This window comes from Neopsephotus bourkii, unplaced genomic scaffold (genome assembly GCF_033783945.1).
Source record: "Neopsephotus bourkii isolate Nb327-2 ecotype Australia unplaced genomic scaffold, CSIRO-AGI_Nbou_v1 NB_1139, whole genome shotgun sequence".
NCBI classification, from domain to species: domain Eukaryota; kingdom Metazoa; phylum Chordata; class Aves; order Psittaciformes; family Psittacidae; genus Neopsephotus; species Neopsephotus bourkii.
The window spans coordinates 3,559,078-3,576,635 of NW_026901625.1; positions in this window are offsets into that span (position 1 = coordinate 3,559,078).

A 17,558-nucleotide genomic window follows, 5' to 3' on the forward strand; every position below is an offset into this window, starting at 1 on the left:
CTCTCCAAAGGACCATCCATCCCCAAGAGCCCCAGCTATAAAATACAGAGTGGAAGCCTTATTCCTGATAACAAACACTGTGCTGCTGCTGGGACAATCCTGCTTGGCTAAGCGTATTTGCAGTCAGAATGTGAAGGATCCACTCGGCAGAAGTGTAGAGCTTGACACCGACACTGGCATAAAAACATTGCATTGTCTGCATAATAGCCACTCTTAACACTGACTTTTCATGTACATGGTTTAGTGAGGAAATAGCCCCTTGGTGTCTCTGCTGCGTGCTGACCTTGCCTGTTGTACGCTGCTATCACACTATCAGAGTACACAAACATGGAAAATCACTGCTCCTCCCCAGCAGGTAAATGCTTCTCAGAGGCAAGCGCTGCAGCCTGCAGTAGTGCTGCCTTTATCTCCTGCCTCCTGGGGGCAACCAGGGAAGGATGCTCCTGCCCCAGCTCCCAGCACTCTTCCCTTGCTCTCTCTTCCTGTATTTTCAAGGCTTTCCTTTGGCCAAACAGGCAGAAAACGTTTCCAGCCAAGGAAGAGGGTGATGGAGATGGGAGCATCCTTGTGCTTGTGGCTGCGGATGCCTGCCCCTGTGGCAAGGACTGCATGGTGCTTTGTGTCTTTGCTCTCTCAGTGGGACAATGCTGCCTCAGACACCCTGTTTTCACCTTGGACTATGTTGCTGGTCCCTGGAGGCCCAAGGAGCCTTAAGGAGGCTCAGAGACCTCAAGACTGTGGGCCTGAAGCAGCACCATGCCCAAATCCCCCTAAGCTTGCCCTTGGCACGTCAGTGCAGTATCCGATGTGGAGCTTGAACAGCCAAGATTTGGTAGTTACTTGAAGGGGTAATTAGAAGAAACTGTCACAGTTAAGGTACTTTCAACATCATCTCCCTGGGTATTATAATTACACCCCATTCAATTAGTCTTCGGGGGGGGAGGTGGGAAGCCTTTTGTACTAAGGTTTGGTGGAGAATGATTCGAGAGTGAATGGAAAGACAAGAATTCCATTTTACTTCGCGATAATAAAGGCATAATGTATAAAATACCCCAAAATTACAAGCTGACTAAATTTAATGCTGTGCTAGGAGGTGAAATGAAAGGTAAAATGAAACCCTTTGAGTGGCTACGGTGCACTACAAGGGGGGGGGGGTATTATCTGGGAAATAAAATGAAACATAATTAACCACCCTGTATTATGCTGAAAGATGGCAAATTGAAATGGGAGACAAAATCAGGCAAAATTGCAGAGCAGGCTCATTTATTTCTGCTTTATAAATCAGTGCTACCTGTCAGCAGTAATGTAAAGGAGTCCCATAGCAGGAGCTGTTGAGGGATGCTGCCGGTGGGGACCTCACCTCATCCGAGCCAGGATGGATGTGCACACACCCGCACTGGGTGTCACCAGGGAAGAAGATGATGGCTTCAAGAGCCAGGTCCTTGGTGCTGCTTTCTCTCACCGCCCTTTGTGCCTCCTGCCAGCGTTGCTCCTCATCATCACGCTGGCATCTTGCCTTCACAGGCCTCTTGCACTGGTGAGTTGAACAGCCCACTTCAGGGCTGGAGGAACATTTCCTTTCCCTGGCTTTATGCTTCCTCCTCTCAGACTTACTTGGCTTCATTCCCCTGTAGCAGGAAAAGGCAGAGGTAACCTCTGCCACCTCCATCCTACTGCTGTCTCTCAGCTTGCTCCTCTCTGGCCACTTGATTGCTGCTTCTACAATGAATTCAAACAAGGACAAGAGTTTCTCTTTCCCAGAAGCAGCAAGGCTTTCCCTAGAATTACCTCAGCTATGGGGAAAAAATCATCCCTCAGCTCCCATGCTGTACTTAGGAATGCAGAACACCAAAACTGGCTTCTCAGAGAAGCAGATCTTGCCCAGGAAGTGTGATTCAAATAGGTGGAAGGTGGCACATGTGTGTTCTCTATTATTCTTTAGTTCAGTACTTCTCTAATTTGCAAATACCTTTCACTAAGAAACTCTTTAGGTTTTACTTTCTCTCCAGCATGTTCCTAAGTAGATATATTCCTGTTTGACTGAGGGGGCTGCAGGGGGGTGAAGTGAATGGCTCCAGTGTTCACACACATTGCCCCTTCCCACCAAGAAGAATTCAGAGCCTTGGCTGCTGCTGAGCCCCACTGCCAGGATATGGGGACATGGGGATGTGAGCATCTTCCCCATTGCCCCATGTGTTGGGACTCCATTAAAGTCCCCAAGATAAAAATACAACTGCAGAGCGTTTGCCCTGGTTAATAAGCTGTGATGGGGCTGTTAGCAGCATTAGACGGCTCTTCCAAAAATGCATCCTCATGTTTTATTAACATGTGCATTTGTGGAGATGTTCATAAGGGAATGGATAAAATATTCATTCAGAGGCTACTGCGCAATGGAAGCGGAGTCAGGGAGCAAACCACACTGCTGGGGTCACCTGCAGACCTGGTCCTGCCAGCCTTGTCCCTTGTCTCTTCTTCTGGGCACGGCTGCATCTCCATGTTTGCATCCCTATGGATCTGGAAAAGCCAAACACTCCCCCCTTCCCAGGCAGAAGGCTCATGGAGACAGGGTGGCTCTTCTGGTCAGGCTCTGCTTACTGACTGCAGCAGGGATTAAAGTCGAGTCTCATTTTTATAAAGTGATTTCTAATCTTGTTTTTCCTGCTGGGGGGCTGCAGTGGCCAGAGCAGAAACAGAATCATTGGCTTGGGCAAAGCAGCGAGGGAGGATGCAATTTAATTTGTGTTTCCCAGATTGTTGTTAATCTCCCGATTTACTGCTGGTATTTGATTTCTGTAGCATTACTTCATAATAAAGGGATTAGCTAGGACCATAGGTCTCCTCTTTGATGCTCATCTGCTGGGGATTACTGAGCAATGTTGCAGTTAGTTAACAGGTCAAATAGGTAAAGATGAAAATACATGATTTTGTTGACATTTGCAGGAGCATTCACTCTATGATCTAGCACTTGCTCTCCTGGCCTGTTCAGCATCTCTGATGCCTGTCTGATGGAGGTCCTGATTCCCTGCTGTCAGGTTCAGAGCCCCAGCACCATAAAGCAAGAGATGCTCTCCTGAAAGGAGCTGCTGCAGCACTGTTGTCCATAGGGACCAAACCCCCTGAAAGATGCTTTGAGGAGATGGAACTTGCACCGAGCATGGGAGGACTTGGCTACCTGGGCAGCTCCTGTGTTTGTGAGAGTCATTTACAGCTGTGTGAATCCCATGTCATGGCAGGGAGGTTGGTGCAGCTTTGTCACAAGGATGCTAGTGGCACCAGTGCAGAATCAGCCTCAGTCTGCATGACTGGTTCCCCTCAGGCAGGCCAACCTCTCTTGTCCCCTCTGCTGCCTGAGCTGATTTGATACCTGGGGTTGTGCTGAAGAGCAGGGCATCTGCTGCACTCAGTCCAGCTTCTTTCAGCCAGAAGGCTTATTTTCCAGTTTCCATCCAATTTAGCAGGAAAAGGATTTTGCCAGCTCCCACCTCTCCTTGCTGGCTACAGGGCTCCCCTTGGCCATGGCACCCCTTGACATGGGCAGCTTCATTCTCCCCATCTTCTTAGACACCCCCTCTCTCCAGGGAGCATCAGCTCTGTCACCCCAACTTGCCCAGCTCATGCTGGTCTCTTGCTGCATCCCTGGTCCTTGGGAAATGCTGTTTCAGCCCCATGTGTGCCTCCTGGAGCATCAGGGTGCTATGGAGCTGCAGGCACTGGGAGAACCTTCAGCATCACCCAATGGCCAGGCTGATGGCACTGTGTTGGGCTGCCAGTGGTGCTTCTGGCAGCAGCGTGGAGAGGAGATGCCTTGGGCAGCATGTAAAATCCCTGCGGAGCGTGGTTTGAATTCTTCCTGTGCACATCAGTGGCAACAGAGGTTAATATAATATTAGCAGGCTGACCTGAATATGAATAAGTCAGACATCCCTAATAAATGCCTGCTAACTGAAAACATGGACAAATTAGCACATGCTCCATTGCCTTCTGATGATGTGCTTTTCTCTGGTCTCAGCTCCCCCGTATGCGCTGGGAGCCACACGTGCCTTGAGTCCCATGGAGAAGGGCTGCCCACCTCCTTCACTGTCACCTTCTCCTTTAGCATGCTCCAAGCTGGACCAGTGCAGTGACCCCACCATAGCTTTTTCTGGCCCATCCTGGTCCTCTGAGCCCCCAGGAGAGAGATTCTGTAGCAGAGAGACACAACTGATTTATTGGAAGCACAAAGCAGTGCACGGAGCCAGGATCAAGTAACGATCCAATTGAATACTTGTGGATGCATTCATATCAGTGAGCTCTAAGTCAATCAATTATTTAACTACACTGGGAATCAGGCCTGTGACTATTAAAGGGGCTGAAAATCACGTTGCATTAATAACAATAATAAATATGGTGGCTATTCAGTTCTTTAAGCAAATGATTCCATGAGTTGTGACATCTGTTGTGCAGGAGCTGGGAGGACATGGGTATGGATCAGTGGGGATTATTACACATACCAGAACCAAGGGACAAAATTAGAGAGTGCTTAAAATTCTCCACAAAGGCAAAATGCAGAATATGAAAACTTTTGCAATCATTTATAATAATGAAATTATGATTAGAAAGCCGGGATCATGCATAAGTTATTGCATCAGCCCTCCAGGCTAAACAGTGTGGAATCAGTGGATGCTGGTTGGGAAGTAGGATGGGTGATGGAGCTGAGCAGTGCGTGCTGATGCAAGGTGGGGGGAATGAGCAAAATGAACTGATTTGGAGGAGGAGGAGAAGGAGGACAAGAAGGAGGCAACCCCACAGGTTAGGGGTGCCTTTCCAGAACATCTCCATCCAGCATTCGTGGCACTGGTGGCCCAGTCCCGTGTGCTCCATGCAGAGGAAGGAAATCTGTCTCCTGTGTTTTTCTGCTCTTACATAGTGGGGAAAACAGTACATAAATTATTTAAGCAGGCAGAAGATAATTAACTCTAATCAATCTGGATTCTACCCAGGTTATAGCTCTGCAACAGCATTAATCCTACTAATTACTTAATATTACTAACACAGTTTTCAGCAAGTTCAACAATGCATTCAGTGAATCCAGCACTGAGTAATAGATGTAAAGTGATTGATTCTGGGCTCAAAAGCCCTCCGGTACTGCAAATCTGGCCATTTTATTAATCAAATTATCACTTTTTGGCCATTTAAGCAGTCGCAGCTCAATCTTGCAGGGAAATTCTTTCATTACACTGATGGGTTATTCCTGGGTTGCATTACAGAGCATTCTTTCAAGAGCATTAAGAAAGGAGAATTCAGACTAGATTAACAGTATCTCTGACAAACAGATTACAGGGTGAGCGTTGAGGTTTTGATTGATGGGATCAGACTTGTGTTCAGCTCTGTGCTGATCCACTCCACCATTAGGTATGGGCACAACCCATCCAGGCATGGGGTCAGCAACATGAGCCCTCCACAATCCTTTCCATCCCTTTGATGGTGCCTTTGCTCGCATGCAGCTCCCTGCGGGTGCCAGGCTCTGTTTGGTGCTTTCCAGGCCTGGCTGTGGGTGGCACAAGCTGGTCAAGCCCTGCAGATGTGCAGGAGAGGAGGGAAGATGCCTGGCTGGGATAAATCAACTCCCTGGTAAAGGAAAACAAAAGCCACCGGGCTCCTCGGTCTGTTCTTCTCCAGTCATTCCCCTGTGCAAGGCGCAGAAACCACAGGAAATGGAAAGGTGAGGATGCATTATTGATTAATTGCTTAGTCATCTCCAAATGGTTATTGAGCATGGCTGTGACTTTGACAAATTGCTCCTCAATTTTTGTGACTGATACAGCAGTTGATGAATGCAGTGTTACGATGCTCCTGTCAGAGGGTGGCGTGGAGTCTGATCCCAGTGCCTTGCAAGAGGCAGCGGTGTCATATTTTCAGTCACTGATGGCATTTGTGAAGAGATAACCAGAAAATAATCAAGGGAGGGGGGTTATTTTGTTTGAAAGGAACGCTGGGTTAATAAGTTGAGGGGAAGGTGGAATTATCAACTTTGTACAGTCACACTGATGGGTGAGCTGATGCCATCGCCAGCGCAGGGTGTCTGAACCCTGATCCCAGCCAACATCAGTGTAGTCCCTGCTCAAGAGATTGGCACTGGAACCCCCCTTATGCTTCAGCCTCTGGCTTTCTCCAGACTGATACCGCTCCCTAGGAAAGGCACATGTGTATTGGGGCTTGGTGGTGCCTGATTAATCATAAAATCCCAGTGTGGTTTGGGTTGGAAGGGATCTTAAAGCTCCTCCAGCTCCAACCCCTGCCACAGGCAGGGACTCCTTCCACTGGAGCAGCTTGCTCCAAGCCCCTGTGTCCAACCTGGCCTTGAGCACTGCCAGGGATGGGGCAGCCACAGCTTCTCTGGGCACACTGTGGTGAAGAGCTCCTGCATAAGAGCTCATCTCAATCCCCCCTCTGGCAGGTTCAAGCCATTCCCCCTTTTCCTGTCCCTACATGCCGCTGGCTCCTGTGCTTTCTCTTTGGATCAGATGCCTTGGACAGCAGAATTCACAAGGAAATGCAGTTAAAATCCTTTGTAGGAAACTGGAAAATTAACATCCTATGGTTGCTGTTCTGGGCAGCCCTCACTTGCAGCACCGGGCCTTTTATCCTTAAATCCTCAACCCTGAGCAATGGAAGAGCAGGACGGCAGAGCCCGGAGTGGACACGCTGTCTCTCTAACAAATAGCATCAGGGATAAGTGAGAACATTAGATGCTGCAAAAGGCCGTTCTTGTAGACCAGAAGGCAAGTGGCCTCATAAAGAAGGATTTCACACTATTTAAACAATAAAATCCCTGCTGGCTGCCTGGGGAAACACCCTTTCACTGTGAAAGAACTGTGATTTGAAAACAGTGACTGCCAGACCCCACTTCCACAAAGGCTGGTTGTGAAGGGAAGAGCCAGAGGAGCCGGTGTGCTAATAGCCACTGCACAGACATGAATCTCTTGCCTTGGTCCATCCCGGATGAGCATCCTCCCATGCTGCCCAGGTGAAAAGAATCATAGAATCATAGAACCATAGAATAGTTAGGGTTGGAAAGGACCTTAAGATCATTAAGTTCCAACCCCCCTGCCATGGGCAGGGACACCTCGCTCTAAACCGTATCACCCAAGGCTCTGTCCAACCTGGCCTTGAACACTGGCAGGGATGGAGCATTCACAACCTCCCTGGGCAACCCATTCCAGTGCCTCACCACCCTCACAGGAAAGAATTTCCTCCTTATATCCAATCTAAACTTCCCCTGTTTAAGTTTTAACTTAAGAACCCCAGCAGAAAACCTGGCTGTGAGCACAAAGCCAAGGGTGTGGGATGGAAGAGGAGCTCCAGGGACCTTTCACCCCGTGCTCCCCTGCCCACCTCCCAGTATGCCTCTGCTCATTTTCACTCCACAGGGAACAATAATTTGCTTTTTTTAGGCAAACCATCTTTCTGCTCCACTTGGAACCGTTTCCCTCCCGCTCTGCTCAGGGCTCCATTTAGTGCTACGTGTTTAGCAAGCTGCTTCCTTCAAGTTTTTCTCACCAAGTTCATGTGCAAAGGGTTTTTCTTGCTGCCTGTGCTCATCATTGGGTTGCTGACGACGTGCTCGTGCTGCAGCTCGCCCTGGTGTGAGCTGTTTCTGCACCTCCAGCTCTCCCTTGTTAGCACCTTTTCCACGTGAGACCTGGGGCGAGCTGTTGGGGATGGGGCACAGGGAACAGGGAGTCTTCAAGGTGGCAAGAGGAGTAATGAATATTTGAGCTGCTTCACTGGAATAAATTCAGCTTGAATGAAATGAACTGAAATCGGTGGCCTTGTGCAAAACAAGAACAGCGGCGTTGCTTACCTCATATCATAATGTCCCAGTTCCTAAAGCAAAGCTGCATTTCAGGTAGGACAAACTGCATCATCAGATGCTCTCTCCTGTGTCACTTCCAAATGCAGGGTGGCTGCTGGGCTGCCGTGGAGCTGGGAGCTGGAGATGTGCCACCAGATGTTGGGAATGAAAGAGAACAAGCAAAATCTGCCTCTTAAAAAATAAGCCACTGTTATTTGGGGTGGAACACTGGGACTTGGCATCAGGTTCCCTCTTCTATTAATCAGTATTTGCGTTGGGTTTAATTAGTTTTGATTGCAGTTTACAAATGTAAATGTGTCTCTCATGACATCTCCCTCACCTCTTGGGAGCATGAAATGAGTGTTTAGTGCAACAGCATCTGAGGAAGGAAAACAAGCAGGAAAGCTCCGTGTACATTCACAGCACCAGGGCAGGTCCTGGTATCTCCAAAGCCCTGTCCAGCCTGAACACTGCCAGGGATGGGGCAGCCACAGCTTCTCTGGGCACCCTGTGCCAGCGCCTCAGCACCCTCACAGGGAAGAGCTTCTGCCTAAGAGCTCAGCTCAGTCTCCCCTTGGGCAGGTTCAAGCCATTCCCCTTGGCCTGTCCCTACATCCCTTGTCCCAAGCCCCTCTCCAGGTTTCTTATAAACCCCCATAAGGTATTGGAAGGCTGCTTCAGGGTCTCTGGGACCACAGCAGACCAAACACGGAGAGGTCCGATCTCCATCAGCTGAAAGCAAGCTTCCTCACTAGGTTAATGTACTTGATACAGCACCCACAGGGAGATCATCTTTCTTATTAGTGTTTGCCATCTTATAGTTTAATTAAGGTCACCCAGTGGGCCTGTAAATGACATCTTAATTAATAGCCTATGATATCTGCAGGTGCCAGCCGGGCTTGCTGTAGAGTCAGTGCAACAGGAAGAGAGCGCAAGAACTGATGTGAGGCACACCTGCAGGTATTCATCTCCAGGAGAAGACAAGGTGGCTTTACCCTGAACTAGCCCATGCACACACGTGTGCAAACGTGAGCAGCACGGTGGCAAACACCTTGGTACACAATGCAGGGCACGTGGAGAGGGCCAAGCTCTTGTCAGTGGGAGCTGATGCATCCCCTTTGTTCCCTGGCTGCTAATTGGGGTGAATAGGACCAGCAATGGGGCTGTGCTGCTGCTTTAGCTGAGCCCATGTGCACTGAGTTGGGAGGGCTGAGTGCAGGGCTGCCAGCAGTGAATGCACATACCCTGGTGGAAACATAGCTGTGACCTGCTGGTGACAGTTGAGGACACAGACGACCACCCTCTCTCATGTAGGTAAATGCTAAGTCCCAGTGAAAGTCATAAGCTCAGTGCATTGCCATGTACGGGATGATTTCATAGCATCGTGTCATAGAGTCAGACACTGGTTTGGGTCAGAAGGGGCCTTAAAGCTCATCCAGCTCCAATCCCTGCCATGGGCAGGGACACCTTCTGCTAGACGAGGTTGCTCCAAGCCCCTGTGTCCAACCTGGCCTTGAGCACTGCCAGGGATGGGGCAGCCACAGCTTCTCTGGGCACCCTGTGCCAGCGCCTCAGCACCCTCACAAGGAAGAGCTTCTGCCTTAGAGCTCACCTAAATCTCCCCTCTGTCAGCTTAGAGCCATCACTCCTTGTCCTATCACTCTACACCCTTGTGAAAAACATCCCCCCCCTTGCCCTTTCCGGGGCAGCATGGATGGGGGCGAAGGGCTCCTCACCCCCGATGACAGCCCCGTGCCAGATTTACACCATGGCGTTTACTCACAAACCATGAGCTAATGCAGTCACCACCTCACCGGCCCGTAAATCAGGGTGTGTGATCTGACAGCACGCTTGTGACTCAGCTGTGTACCCAGATCCATCTCTTGTGATTTATGACTCAGCTTTGTGACTTATTTCAGAGTCAGTCATAGTTCAGAGCCCATAACTCAGATCCATCACGTTTTCATCAGTGACACAGGACTTGGATAACTTGGGGATAACTTCAGAATTAATTGTGTTACTTATGAAGTTGCTGACATGTCTTATAAATTGCCACATGGTCAATAAATCAGCAAGACACCTGAGAAGTTAATCATATTTTCTTTTTCAGTCAAAAACTGCATATGCCTTATAAATCAGACACTGGAACAGCTTATTGTACATCAAACCCACACTTGGAAAACAGCTTTTGGGGGAGAATATATATTTATGTTCTATCTGTCCTGAACAGGGTTAAAGAAAAGGTAAGGGCAAATGAAAGTGAGACATGTGAAGGAAAAGCACCCATCACCACCCCTACTGCAGCTGATGGAGCCAACGCTGTCCCTGCAGCTCCTGTGCACGGAGCTGACTGGGGCCTGTGCACCAGGACATGGTCCTGCGCAGTGATACAGGATGCTCGGATGGTGGTGATGGAGCCTTGCTGCTGGGGTGGAATGTTGCCAAGATCTCATCTCAAGCTCCCCTGTTTCAGTTTGAACCCATCACCCCTTGTCCTATCACTCCAGTCCCTGATGCAGGTCCCTCTGCAGCATCCCTATAGGCCCCCTTCAGACACTGGAAGCTGCTCTGAGGTCTCCCTGCAGCTTCTCTTCTCTTCTCCAGGCTGAGCAGCCTCAGTTTTCTCAGCCTGTTGAGGCACGTATGGCACAAACACGTGAGGACTGATTTCTCCAGTGTAGGACGATGGCTTTAAGGCATTGCAGGGCTCACAGAGACATGCAGGCCGACCCTCCAGAGCCTTCTGCTCCATAGTGCTTGCTGGTGCTGTTATTCCTATCAACCCCCTGCTCAGAAAGTGTAACAAATAGCTCTTAATGACAACAATCAATACGTTCGATAAAGAATCGGATTTTATTTAATGTGCAATTCACTTAGAGCTTGACACATCTATTTAGATTTATTAAAGCAATTCTTGTACATTGACTCAGTACTGATTGATTCCTTGAAATACATTTTAGTGGGGCTTGAAAATCCCAGCAAGACAGGCATTTTCTATATCCAGCATTTAAACTGCTACAAATGCAACGTGTTCTTATCAGTAGGTGTCCCTTTAGAATACAGAATCTCCCCATTTTTGTCTATAGAAAATGCATAGAAAAGATTATTCAGGACATATTTAAAACATGGGGGGGTTTAATGAATCTGTGGGCAATTTACCATAAATTACACATGGAAATGTAAAATCTAATCAACCAGCTGCATAAGCATAGCCATATGTGCAGGAGTTTCACTCCTGCAAGAAGAAAGGCAAATTAAATGAACACATTGGGGATGATTTGAATACATCAAGCAGATTTTTAAAGTATTTCCCTCAGAAACGCAGCCTGCACAAAGCCCTGTCACTAATGGGATGGGAATAGCTGCTGGTAAATATTTACAGTAACAGCTTTGGATGGGAAAGCAAAACTCCAGGCAAAATATCCAAGGCTTTCCATCACATGTGGCTCTGAAACCTGTTTTTCCCCGCTGCTCTCCCCAGTGGTGCGGGGTCCATGGGTAGCTCTGCCCTCCCTGCTGAGGGGCCTCCAGCATCCCTGCTCTGTGCCCAGCCTCAGGCACCCAAGAGCTTTTCCAGAAGCATCTTTGGAAAGATTTGATCCCAAGAACTCCTTCTCTGTGATGTGCAACCAAAGTGGAGGACTTAAACTCCACTTCCAGTGCATAAAGGGCTTGGCAAGGGTGGGTGGCCTTCTTTCTCCAAAGCCTTTTGAAACCCATAGGTGGAGATTACCAGGGAGCGGCTGCATCTGCTGCTGCTGGTGACCAAGCCTGGTCCAAGCCCTCCTGGAATGCTCCTGGGAGCAGTGGAGGGGGTCACAGTCAAGGAGGAGAAAAACTGAATCCCAGCCTGGTTTGGGTTGGAACGGACCTTAAAGCTCCTCCAGCTCCAACCCCTGCCACGGGCAGGGACCCCTTCCACTGGAGCAGCTTGCTCCAAGCCCCTGTGTCCAACCTGGCCTTGAGCACTGCCAGGGATGGGGCAGCCACAGCTTCTCTGGGCACCCTGTGCCAGCGCCTCAGCACCCTCACAGGGAAGAGCTTCTGCCTAAGAGCTCAGCTCAGTCTCCCCTCGGGCAGGTTCAAGCCATTCCCCTTGGCCTGTCCCTACATCCCTTGTCCCAAGCCCCTCTCCAGGTTTCCTGCAGCCCCTTTAGGCACTGGAGCTGCTCTAAGGTCTCCCCTTCAGGAGCCTTCTCTTCTCCAGGCTGCCCCAGCCCAGCTCTCTCAGCCTGGCTCCAGAGCAGAGCTGCTCCAGCCCTCGCAGCATCTCCGTGGCCTCCTCTGGACTCACTTGAGCATGCTTGCAGGCAGCAGATGCAAAAGGTGAAGCTGCAGATGGAATATGTTCATGAGATGCAAGCACTGGGAGGTGGCAACCGAGCTGCCTAGTGCTGTGTATGGGAGCTCTCGCAACTCAGCCTCATTTCCTGCTTGCAGTCAGAGCAGAGTGGATGTCCCTACTTTCAGCTATTGGTGTGGCTTTCTTAGGGGTAGAATAAAGGGCTGATGAGAAGTTAAAGCCCCTCAAGAAGCCGCGAATCTGTAGTGATGTGCTGCTTGGTTTCTATGGGAACAGGCTGAGCTGGCTGATTGGAAAACCACGCAGAGAAGATGCAGGAGAAGCAGTGAGTGGTGCTGCTGATGCAAAGATTAATTGGTGTGACTCAGGCTGGGCTTTTACATCATTTGCCGCCATCCCAAAAGCTGCGCCAGCACCTGAGTTGGGATGCAACGAGGGGATGCTCACAAGACAACAACCTCACTCTTTGTTGCCATGGCTGTAGTTCTCTTACCTTAAAAAACCCCAAACGAAGTGGGTGATTTACTTCTGTCTGCTGGTTTAAAAGTCACCTGTAACTTTACTCACAAAGATCAGTGCAAAAACCATCTGCTGGCAGTGGGAAGGCAAGAGGCTCCTTGCCCTTGCTTGTCTTTATCTCACCGCTATTTGCCACAGGTTAGAAATGTGGGGTTTTCCCATTGGGAGCATCTTCCCAGTTGTGGAAAGGACCTAGACAAGCCATGGGACTGCTGTGTCTCAGTCCTGGCATGGCACATGCCACAAACTCACCTATCTCTCCTTAAAACAGATCCCTGAGCTAAAACCCTCCATGCTGTCATAGTGGAGCATGGAGATGCCCTGGCTCCATGCTCTGCAAGAGGGAATTCTGACTGGGAACTGGCAAATTCCCTCCCCTTGTTATTTCCCTTATCATTATTATTCTTGGTGGTAGCAGCAGTGGTTTTGTGTTATACCTTGGTTACTGGACTGCTCTCTTCTCAACCCATGGGATTTACACTCTTTCCGTTCTTCTCTCCATCCCTCCAGGAGCAGAGGGGAAGAGTCAATGAGCAGCTGTGGGGTTCTGAGTTACCAGCTGGGCTTAAAACACAACACCTTTGGTGAAGGCAAAGCTGCATGAAGGCACCAGCTCCATGTTGGCACCTTTCCCAGCCTGTTTGGCACAGGGGCATTGCAGGTTTGATGCCCTTTTCAGGATGGTGCATGGGTTGGGACTCTGGTGGAATGTCTGTAGAGTGTGTGGAGCGCGCGGAGTACGCTCCACTTCAGCCACTTAGAAATTACAAGTACCACTACAGCCTTGTTTGAAAAGAAAACACATTTGGAAACCAAAATTAGACCTAAAGCTGAAAGATAAACCCTGTTGTAAGCACTTGTAAGAAAGAGTTTAAGAAAAGGATTAAAAGGGATTTGTTGGGTCTCCGAGAGAGAGGAGCTCCATCAGTAAATCTGATTATCAGCTCTGCGTAGCGCTCGCTGATTTAAAATGCCAAAAGGCTGATGCTGGAAATAAGGTGGATTTCCATAATCACAGCCTTTCACTCTGCTGTGCTGGTAGTCACGGAAGCTGGAGGCCACGTGTGGATGGTGTAGGATGAGGTGACAGCCCCGCACATCCCTCATGGGAGGCTGGGCTCCCTTTGGGAGCAGGGCACATTCCTGTCCTCTGCCTGACAAAGGCCATGTCATGCCTCCAGGTCCCAGCCAAGAAGCTGATCTGACTATGCTCATTTCCCTGGTGTTAGCTGTGGTTAGGTGAGGTTTCCATCCTCCTCCTAATGAAGGATGCTCAATGCAAATCAGGAGATATTACTTATGTGTCAGTGGCTGTTGAAATATTCATCGTTGGAAAAACCCTCACGAGGGACCAGCCAAAGGCAAGCACAAGAAGCAATTAACTTCCTTCTCTGGTGCTGCCTGCCTCTCATTAGGCTGTGTTCAAGTAATCAATACTTCTTCCAAGGGCTGTGCTTGGCTCAGCCATGGAGCTTAGTGCACGAGCCCTGCTGAGCACAGGGTAACTCCTGATGGTATTTCATAGAGAGTGGAGGAAGGCTTCTCTTTGTCACTGGATGTCTGTCCTGACTGCATCTGGTGTCCCTCCATGACTCCCTCCAGAAGCTGAGGTCTGGAGCACCCTTGTCCCACTGAAGCAAAGAAGGATGAACTGCCCCAGGCGCTTATGCTGCTTTGTACTGGCTCCTGAGGGTTCTCTGGGACCAAAGGGGACCTGATAAGCTCAGTGCTCCCCATCAGCAACCCTGCTCCCTGCAAGTCTTTGTGGGAACTCATCAAATCACTTCTTAGAAGTACAGTGGCTTTTTTTCCCCCCCACTGCTGTTGGAAGGGTTTTACAACCCAGATTTACACTCTTTGAGCTTAGAAGCCTGTTTGTGATTTCCAGCCTCAATTTATTCCTCAGTTCGTGCCTCATTATCCCTCTGCTAACACCATCCCTCCATTTGGCTCGCCCCTCTTCCCAGGGGACATCAGCACAGGGGTGTGCAGCTGCATAATGCATCTGCTTGCAAGTTCCCCCACCCCAGGCAGATCTGCATGGTGGGACATCCTCATCCCAGCTCTGACGTGCTTCCTGCTCCTTCACAGCAGCAATGCCAAGGTGAGCATCATCCCACAGGGCCCCTCATGCTCATCCATCCCCTAGAAGATGAAATACAGACCCTCAGGCTAATCAATAGCAGCTCATCACGTCGCTGCTTCCAATGTCTGGCTGTTTTCTTTTTGCCTTTTCATAAAGATAAATGCTCCTAATGAGCTGGTTAAACATTGATGATCAAGAGGAAACGGGTTTTAATTAAATTTACATACAAAAAATGGGTTGTAATTACAACAATTAGCTGGCTATGAAAATTGGGTGTGCAGAGAGGATGAAAATTGTTCTTGCAAACAAAAGGACGGAAAAATCACAGTCACACTCAGGGAAATAACCTCCTTCAATTTGTCACTTTGACTTCAATCCTGGACTTTTAATTTGTGCCTTACAGCCCAAGGGTTTCGCTCACTTGCTGAGTGATGCCACACATGCACATGTGCTTGCAGGATGAAGCATCAGAGCTGCAGGAGCTGTTTTGGAGTCCCCTGTTTTCACTTGTCTTTCCTACCCTTTAACCCTCTGCTTCACCTGCTGGTGAGGGGTATCAATGCCTGATGGAAACTGAGAGCTGAAATACTCCCAGGCACTCAGTTATGAGTAAATGGGGTGATTCTTTTTGTGTAAGATGAGGGGGGAAAAGCCCAGCTCTCCCAGCCTGTCTCCATAGGGGATGTCAGCACTGCCCATGACCCTTGCTTGGTGCTTGCTCCCTATGCTGCTGTCCTGAGGGCTCCCACAGCCTCTGCCCCATAGCCAGGACTCGCTCTGCCTGACAGAAGGGGACCAAGGCTGTTCACTGCTGCAAGAACACCTCTTTCCACCTGCGTGCCTGGAAGGTGAAGGGGTGGTTTGCATACTGGGAGCTGTAATCCATAGTGTGATGTACGGAGTTTTGTTGTCTCCTCCAAAGATACTTAGAGGATTAAAGAAAACCCACATCATACAAGGGATATAAATGTTATTAAAGAAAAAATGTATTTTTCAGCACAGGCAGCCTGATAAATGCACAGCCAACAGTGTTTTAAATACCCTGGTACAGTTATTCATAGAAAACACTCTTCTTTTTGGCTTTTTTCCTTTTTTCTTTTTTTTTCCCTAGTGCAACTGTAGTCATCATTCAGCCTTATAACTATAATGGATGGTTGCTAGAAGCCTTCCAAACAAACCAGCACAATCGGATACAGACAGTTAACCCACCTCAATTCCCTAAGGAAATTTCATGTGAGGCCCTTTAATCTGCTCTTTTTGCAATGATTCAGGTAAATCAGTGCACGGGGCACTGCTGCGGGGAAAGATTGAACCTGGAACAAAGCGGAATGAGATGCGAAATAATCAAAACAAGCTAAAACCACGCAGGCAAGCTTCAGGTACACCTCCAACATTCAAATGAGCTCATTTGCAGAGCTAAACATCTCCCAGGGACTCGAGTTGATTCAAAGAGAAATGTATTTAATTTAAAGCAACTCACTTCAGGGAGCTCTGCGCAGGGATGAAATGGATTCAATAATTGATCAACCAGGGAGTAAGAAAGAGGGAAAAGAGAGGAAAAGGGTGGGGAAAAAGGCACCTGGATGGTGTATGGAGCTGGAGAGGGAATGTGGGTTCACCAGTGTGAGCCTGGCCAGGGTCCCAGAGCCACCTCCACTGTCCCTAAGTCTTGGTGGCGTTGAATCCCCAGGAGCCAAACCAGGGGCACAGGGCTGAATCCACAGCACATCCTAGCACCCCTCCAGAGGGATGCAGGAATATTCCTTCATCCCGCTGGAATAACACAAGTTTGAATTACATTTTGAGCTTGGAGCAACCTAGTGGCCCTGCCTGTGGCAGGGATTGGAACTGGATGAGCTTTAAGGTCCCTTCTAACCCAAACCAGTCCCAAATTCTGTGATTTTCTCCCGGCCAAAAGTCGCACAGAGCCTTGGTATTGGTTTCCTTTCTGCTTCACTGGGTATCTTCCAAACTGCTTCAAGTAAAGCAAATATACTTAGTCCTTTCTCAGCAGCTCTAAGGGCAGATTAAGATGTAGCTGGTATCAAAACACACATAGCAATGATTTCTCTGCAGTGGCTCCGATTTGGATGTAAAATGGAAATACCCTTTTAGCGCTTGGATGTAACACTGCTGTGTATGCAAACAGCAATTAAAACCTGCAGCCAAACTACATAAATCCACCAGCGACAGAATAACTGTGGTTGGGGGGAAAGAAACTGCAGTTCATCTGCATTTTGTAGGAGTCATCTTGTTCAGGCTACGGTTGCTCTGGATGAAATGTGACTTGTAAGTACTGTTCCACCGCACCGAGCCCACGCTGCGAGTGCAGGAGGCATTGAGGTGATGAGAGAGGTGCAGCGACACCAGGGACCCACCTCACCCAGCCACAGCAGCCAAACCCTCCTCTTCCTCCCCACCAAGCCCAGCTGAGCAGGGGAGGGTCAAAGCCACCCCCAGCACTGCCTTCTCTACACATTGCTTCTATTGATTTCTATTTAAATAGCTTCCCCATAAGAACTAATGCAGCCTTTCAGGCAATATGGGTTTTGCCAGCAGCAGACTTAACACAAGCTGAATTCAGGACCAATCTATCTCTTTTTACTATGGACTTTGCACACTCCTCGCTTGGGGGCCCCCAGGATACATGGACAGGGGGGAAGCTCTGTGATTGTTTGCTGGTGTCAGTGGGAAACAACGTATGGATGCTCTTATCACTTCATATAAATTAATTAAATTAGAGGCATAAATGTGGTTGTTATGCGCTTCATTTAGTATTGACTGTGATATTCCTGCTCAATAAGGCTCAATGAGGG